We start from the raw sequence: 6885 nt of genomic DNA, 5'->3' as shown, positions 1-6885 counted from the left end.
AACACACTATAAATGTGCAGGGCAAAATAAATACAAATATAGGAAGGAGTAAATAAGACAGAGGAAAATACACCACCAGAAACGAATCTCCAACAACCAGCTCTCCTCTCCAGACCGAGATAACAATGCACAAGACAGAAGCTATAATTGGCGATGCCCAATGAACAGGAGAACTATTTAAAGGCCATGGGAATGGCCCAGCTTCCAATCCAAGGATTAGGTAAATTAACCCCGGAACAGCTAGATAAAATCTAGCAGACGCCAAAGAGCAAATAGTGGTCAAAAGCGGAATTACCGCTGTCTGTCGGACGACCTGGTCTGAACAGCGTCCGACATGTCAAATATACAATGGAAGGTGCTGTAGTAGTGGCCCAAAAGCCAATCTACGTACTGGGATATGGGCTCAGTGAGTGACCCTATCCCAGACACGATTGGTCTACCTGGGGGGTGTGTGACAGATTTGCGCACCTTTGGGAGATAATACCAGTGTGGTTTTGTTGGGAATTCGGGCAAGAGCTTTTCTGCTTGTTTCTGCGTGATGACCAGAAGTTCCACCAACCTCCTTAAGAAGGAACGAAATTCGATCTTAAATCTATATTTGGGGTCCTTCATTAACCTATGATAGATGGTCGTATCAGATAATTGTCGGTCTGCCTCCAACAAATAACTATCCCAAGGTATAAGCACTGTCTTACCCCCTTGTCTGCCGGACGCACAATTACATCTGTCCAACTGGCTATATCCTTTAGTGCTCTCCTTTCTGGATTAGTCAAATTATGGGGAGCCATAATTTAAAGGCCTCTATATCCTTTAAGACCAGAGTCTCAAAAAGGTCAACCATATTGCCAGGAGAGACCGGGGGCATATAAGTGGAAGGAACTCCACCTATGAAAGGGACTGAGATGCTAGGAACCAGACCACTACTAGGAATAGCTGGGTTATCCAGACTCAACAGGAGGGTAGCATCCTCCCAGATATCAGCTAACACCTCCTCAGTAGTGCCTGCCAAAAAGCCCAAAGGCCCTATACTGCACGTTCGTTCCCCCTCCAAGGTACTAGTATTCGTAGGACTGGAAAGGAAAGATTTGTGAAGATGAATCTTCCTGACAGCTTTAAACAAGTCTATCTGAAATTCAGAAAAGTCAAATTTATCAGGTATGCAAACCTTTAGACAAAAGAGCTAAATGAGCCGAATCTAAAGTGTGGTCTGTCAAATTAATCACATAATCCTCGGGACATGATTCCTCTACCGCCCATGTCTCCAAGAGACATTCTTTCTCTTGCGTCTCCAGTCTGGAGCGTGACCTCCGCTTTCCCCTTCGGATTCTCCTTCTAAAGGGAGAGCGGCGGCAGCTGAAGCCTCAGATGGTAATCTCTCCATAGAGTCCATACTGGTAACCACCCCCTCACTGAGACTGGAGTCCGACTCAGTGATTACATAGTCTCTTCTGCGATATTGATTGCGTGGTATTGATTACATGGTCACATGCCAACAGCAGGGAAGTTTTCTTTCTGTGTCCTGATAAACCCGGAAGTGAATTGGGATCGGCTGTGAAATCGACACACCAGGCCTGACATCATAATAAAGGTACATTAGTAAGTTTAATCAAGATATTATTTTTCATTCTTGGCTCCCCTTTAATGACCACAATTGCAACTTTTTTTCATTTTAACACAAATGAGGAAAAATTTTCTTGAAAGGTGAAAATGTATCAGCCATATGTCAATAGCAGCAGTAGCATCTACATGGTTAACACTGGGAGGAAGCTCCCTCATTAACCCCGTGGGCACTTGATTGTGGGGTGCTAGCTATGGTGGCCTGTTAGGCTATGCTATAAGCAGTGTCTAACAGGCAAAGTGTCAGTGTAACAGCGATCTGCACTACAGCAGTACTGAAGTAGTATTGCAGTGGGACTACTGTAAGAAAAAAAAACAATAAAATTTATAACAAATTTAAAAAAAAACAACGGGAAAACATCATGGAAAAATGTGTATTTATTTATTTTACTTGTTTATATAGCTCCATTGATTTTCCCAGGGCTTTACAGGCATCATCAAATGTGGAAAAAATGTTTATCTATAGTCAGAAAAAAAAAGTCATACACAAAATTGGTATCGCCTCATTTGTAACTAAAAGAGATCTGAATCTGTTACATTATTTATTTTGTGTTGTAAATACCATAAAAAAACTGACAAAAATGTAGCTTTTTCACGATATCAACACAGAAAAAAGAGAGCAAAAAAGAATCAAATATATGTATGTGGAAAGAGTATGGTATCACTGGAAACATTGTGTCCCATAAAAAGAAAGCCTCGTACAGCTCTGTTGGAGGAAACATAAAAAGTTATAGACTTTAGAATACAAAGCTGAAAAACAAATTATTTTTTGTAAAAAAATGTTTACTTTTAACCCCTTCACGACATGCGCCATACATTTACGGCGCATGTCATGTCTCTCCCTTTGATGAGGGCTGCGGCGCTGTGCCCACATTTTTCCTGACACATATCAGCTGTTTTCAACAGCTGACATGTGCCTGTAACAGCCACGGGTGGAATCGTGATCCACCCATTGCTAACATGTTAAATGATGCTGTCGTAGTCAATCTCTGACAGCGGCATTTAGTGTGATCATCACGCCAGAAGCGAGTCAGTAATCCAGCCCATCGGCGCCCATGTCACATGACTGCGGGCCGCCAATGGGTTGACATGACAACTGTGGTCTGCAGGAGACCCCTGTGGTTGTCATTGACGGATTGCTATGAGCGCCGCCCAGCGGTCAGCAATCATAGTAAGTGAGCATTTCTGCTACATACAGGTGATCTGATCATTGCCTGTGTGTAGCAGAAGTGATTGGATTATCACAGCTTCTAGTCTCCCATGGAGACTATTGAAGTAAGGCCTGTTTCACACGTCAGTGGCTCTGGTACATGTGGTGACAGTTTTCTCACGTACCAGAAACACTGACTCACATAAACACATTAAAATAAATGTGTCTCTGCACATGTCAGTGTGTTTTCACGGACCGTGTGTCCGTTTGAAAAACACGGAGACATGTCAGTGTTCGTGGGAGCGCACGGATCACATGGACCCATTAAAGTCAATGCCATCCGTGTGCCATCCGTGTGCTGTCCGTGTGCTGACTGAGGACCACACGGACCGTGCAGGAGACAGTGCTAGAGTTAAGCGCTGTCCCCTCTGCGTGTGGTGCTGAAGCCGGCATTCATTCCTTTTCCCCAGCAGCGTTTGCTGGAGAAAAGGAATGAAAAATCAAGTTTTTTTTATTGTGTTTGTGTTTAAAATAAAGTTACTGGTCACCTCCCGCCTCCCACCCCCTGTGCGCCCGCCCGCTGGCATTAAAATACTCACCCAGCTCCCGCGATGCTTCCTCTCAGCGCCGGCAGCTTGTCCTGTGTGAGCGGTCACGTGGTACCACTCATTACAGTGATGAATATGCGGCTCCACCTCCCATAGGAGGCTGCCGCACGTGTGTCACACTGATGTGCCACGTGAGCACACGGACACACGGACACGGATAACTCCGGTACCGATTTTTCCGGTACCGGAATTATCTGGACGTGTGAGACTGGCCTAAGTAAGAAGTAAAAAAATGTTTTTAAAAATATAAAGAAAAATTAAAAATATAGAAAATTTTAAATCACCCCTCATTCGCCCCATTCAAAATAAAACATGTACAGAATCGCCCAATCTATCAAGATATAAAACGAATGAATTTGATAGGATAACAGCATAGCGAAAAGAAAAGTCAAAACGCTAGAATTCTGTTTTTTTGGTCGCAGCAACACTGCATTAAAATGCATATTGACAGAAAAATAAAAAGGTTATGGCTCTGGAAAGAAGGGGAGCGAAAAACAGAACCGCAAAACCGAAAAAGGGCTGCGGTGTGAAGGGGTTAAGTTTCTCAAATTAGCAAAATATAAAAACCTAAATAAATCTGGTATCACCACAATCATACTGACCTCCAAAATAAAGCTGTCATATCCCTTCTACCACATAATGGATAGCATGAAAAAATAAATAATAGACAAAAACAATTCCTGCAGTGCTGATGTTTATTTATTCTGAGATCAAAATATATGAATAAAAAATGTTAAACAAATATTATGCACCAGAAAAAAAAAATCGATTTGAGTGTGCAAAAGTAGGAAAACATTAAAAAATCCTAAATTAATCTAGTATCGCTGTAATTGTGCTGGCATAAAAAATAAAGCTGTCTTATCACTTATAACGCGCGGTGAATGTCATGAAAAAATAAAGAAAAAGCAATTCTTTTTTATATTTAGTACACAGTCAAGCAAAAAAACTGAGCGGCACTGTCCCACATTCCAAAAATCACTGTGAACTCGGAGTGGTGATCACGGACATGGAACTCCTTACTGCGTCAAAACCTATAACCACGGTGCTCCTCTTTAGAAACAAAGTCCATATCCAAATAGTCTTAATAAGAAAAAATGATGAGGGCACTCACCGGTCTTCTGTAAAAGCACTTCTTTATTGAATACGTTACATCCAGAAACAGGTAGCGGCCGGGGGAGAGAGGGAGCAGGGGTCCACCCCTGCTCCCTCTCTCCCCCGGCCGCTACCTGTTTCTGGATGTAACGTATTCAATAAAGAAGTGCTTTTACAGAAGACCGGTGAGTGCCCTCATCATTTTTTCTTATTAAGACTTTTTTATATTTAGCCTGTGCTCTACGTTGACAATGCTGTGAGTTGAAGTACCACAAAACCTGGAATGTCCATAGTTCCTGCACCTACAAAATGTATGAAAATATGAAACCATGGAAATGGTTTCTTTCATAGACAATGATTAATACTCTTACATGTCATTTGTGCATTGCTAGATGTATCACTAGCAAAGAAACACTCACTGTTCTTGTTTTAAATGCATTTTCCTTTTGAGAACTTTTCCTTAATCGCCCGGCTCCTCCAGCCTTGATGGTAACCAATGTGATCTGCCATATTATTACTACTTGTTATCAATATTAATTAACACCTGTGGCGATATCACTCATGGTCATATGTGGCATCATTAAATACAGGAGGCCATTGTTACCTCACTGCATGATGTCACAATGACTGTGGGTCTATAAAAACCGGTGTTCTAGGGGCAAAGGGTCATTTCAGGAGATGAAGACGACGAGAGCGGAGGATCCAGGATCGAGGACACAGACTCTCATTTCAGGAGATGAAGACAAAGAGAGCGGAGGATTCAGGATCGAGGACACAGATTGTCTTTTCAAGAGATGAAGACGAGGAGAGCAGAGGATCCAGGATCAAGGACACAGACTCTCATTTCAATCCTCTGGATTGAGGATACAGGTAAATAAGAAACCTTTCAGGGATTTAAGTTAGTGAACTTAGCGCCAACATGGACCCTCCAAGTCTACAGATTGTGGCTGTAAGGTTCTAGATTTCTTCAGTCCTTGCTGGTAGAATCTCTAGACTTGGGTGATGAAGGTTCTTTGTGAGGTCACACAGCGGAATGTTGGACACAGAATTCTATGCAGCAAACATGGGGACATCAGAGAGGTCACCACAAAGATCGCACCTCGGATGGAGACACCACTGTCGCTACTATGGTCAGTGACACTTGAAGTTGTATCTGTGGCTGGCACAGATTGTTGGTGGTGGTTCTGTCACTTTAATTTAAGATTATTGGGGCAAAAATGTACCATTATTCCCCCACATGGGACAGAGGTTGGTGTACATACATTGGGCGAAAATACTTTTCTTTATTTACTCTGTATTTATTTATTTATTATAGTGCTTTGGAACAAAGCACTATACTGTTATTCCACCGTGGTAAACTTCTTATTATAGTGCTTTGGAACAAAGCACTATACTGTTATTCCACCGTGGTAAACTTCTTATTATGGTGCTTGAACCTCCTAGGTTCAAGCAACATATTGTAATCCGATTTCTTATATTTTATTATTATGGTGCTTGAACCTCCTAGGTTCAAGCAACATATTGTAATCCGATTTCTTATATTTTATTATTCTTCTTCTTCTCCGCGTTTTCTGCAATTAATGCGGCCCGAACCGCTCGGCGCAGAGACCCCGTTCAGGCGGCGTTTCGAAGGCCTCGGTGGGGACAGGTGTGCTATGACTTTTATAGTCGATCCGATATGTAGATTTTATTTAAATCGCATTTAAAAAAAAAAATTTCCCATAGGAAATAATGGCGAACTTTCCATTACCCCGAACTTGACCTTCCAAAGATGGCAGCTATGCAAATGTACGGTGTCCATTTTAGGACATGATCATTTATCAAAGTCAAACATCAGAATAAAGTGACTATGACACCCTCCCGTCCCGTGTGTGAAAAGTAAGTGCCCCCCGGCACCGTGTGTGAAAAGTAAGTGCCCCCCGGCCCCGTGTGCAAAAGTAAGTGCGCCCCCGGCCCCGTGTGCAAAAGTAAGTGCGCCCCCGGCCCCGTGTGCAAAAGTAAGTGCGCCCCCGGCCCCGTGTGCAAAAGTAAGTGCGCCCCCGACCCCGTGTGCAAAAGTAAGTGCGCCCCCGGCCCCGTGTGCAAAAGTAAGTGCGCCCCCGGCCCCGTGTGCAAAAGTAAGTGCGCCCCCGGCCCCGTGTGTGAAAAGTAAGTGCGCCCCCGGCCCCGTGTGTGAAAAGTAAGTGCTCCCCCCCGGCCCCGTGTGTGAAAAGTAAGTGCCCCCCCGGCCCCGTGTGTGAAAAGTAAATGCCCCCGGCCCTGTGTGTGAAAGGTAAGTGCCCCCCGGCCCCGTGTGTGAAAAGTAAGTGCCCCCCGGCCCCGTGTGTGAAAAGTAAGTGCCCCCCGGCCCCGTGTGTGAAAAGTAAGTGCCCCCCGGCCCCGTGTGTGAAAAGTAAGTGCCCCCCGGCCCCGTGTGTG

Source organism: Ranitomeya variabilis, chromosome 2 (assembly GCF_051348905.1).
Source record: "Ranitomeya variabilis isolate aRanVar5 chromosome 2, aRanVar5.hap1, whole genome shotgun sequence".
In the NCBI taxonomy this organism is placed as follows: Eukaryota; Metazoa; Chordata; class Amphibia; order Anura; family Dendrobatidae; genus Ranitomeya; species Ranitomeya variabilis.
This window is presented reverse-complemented; position numbering follows the sequence as displayed.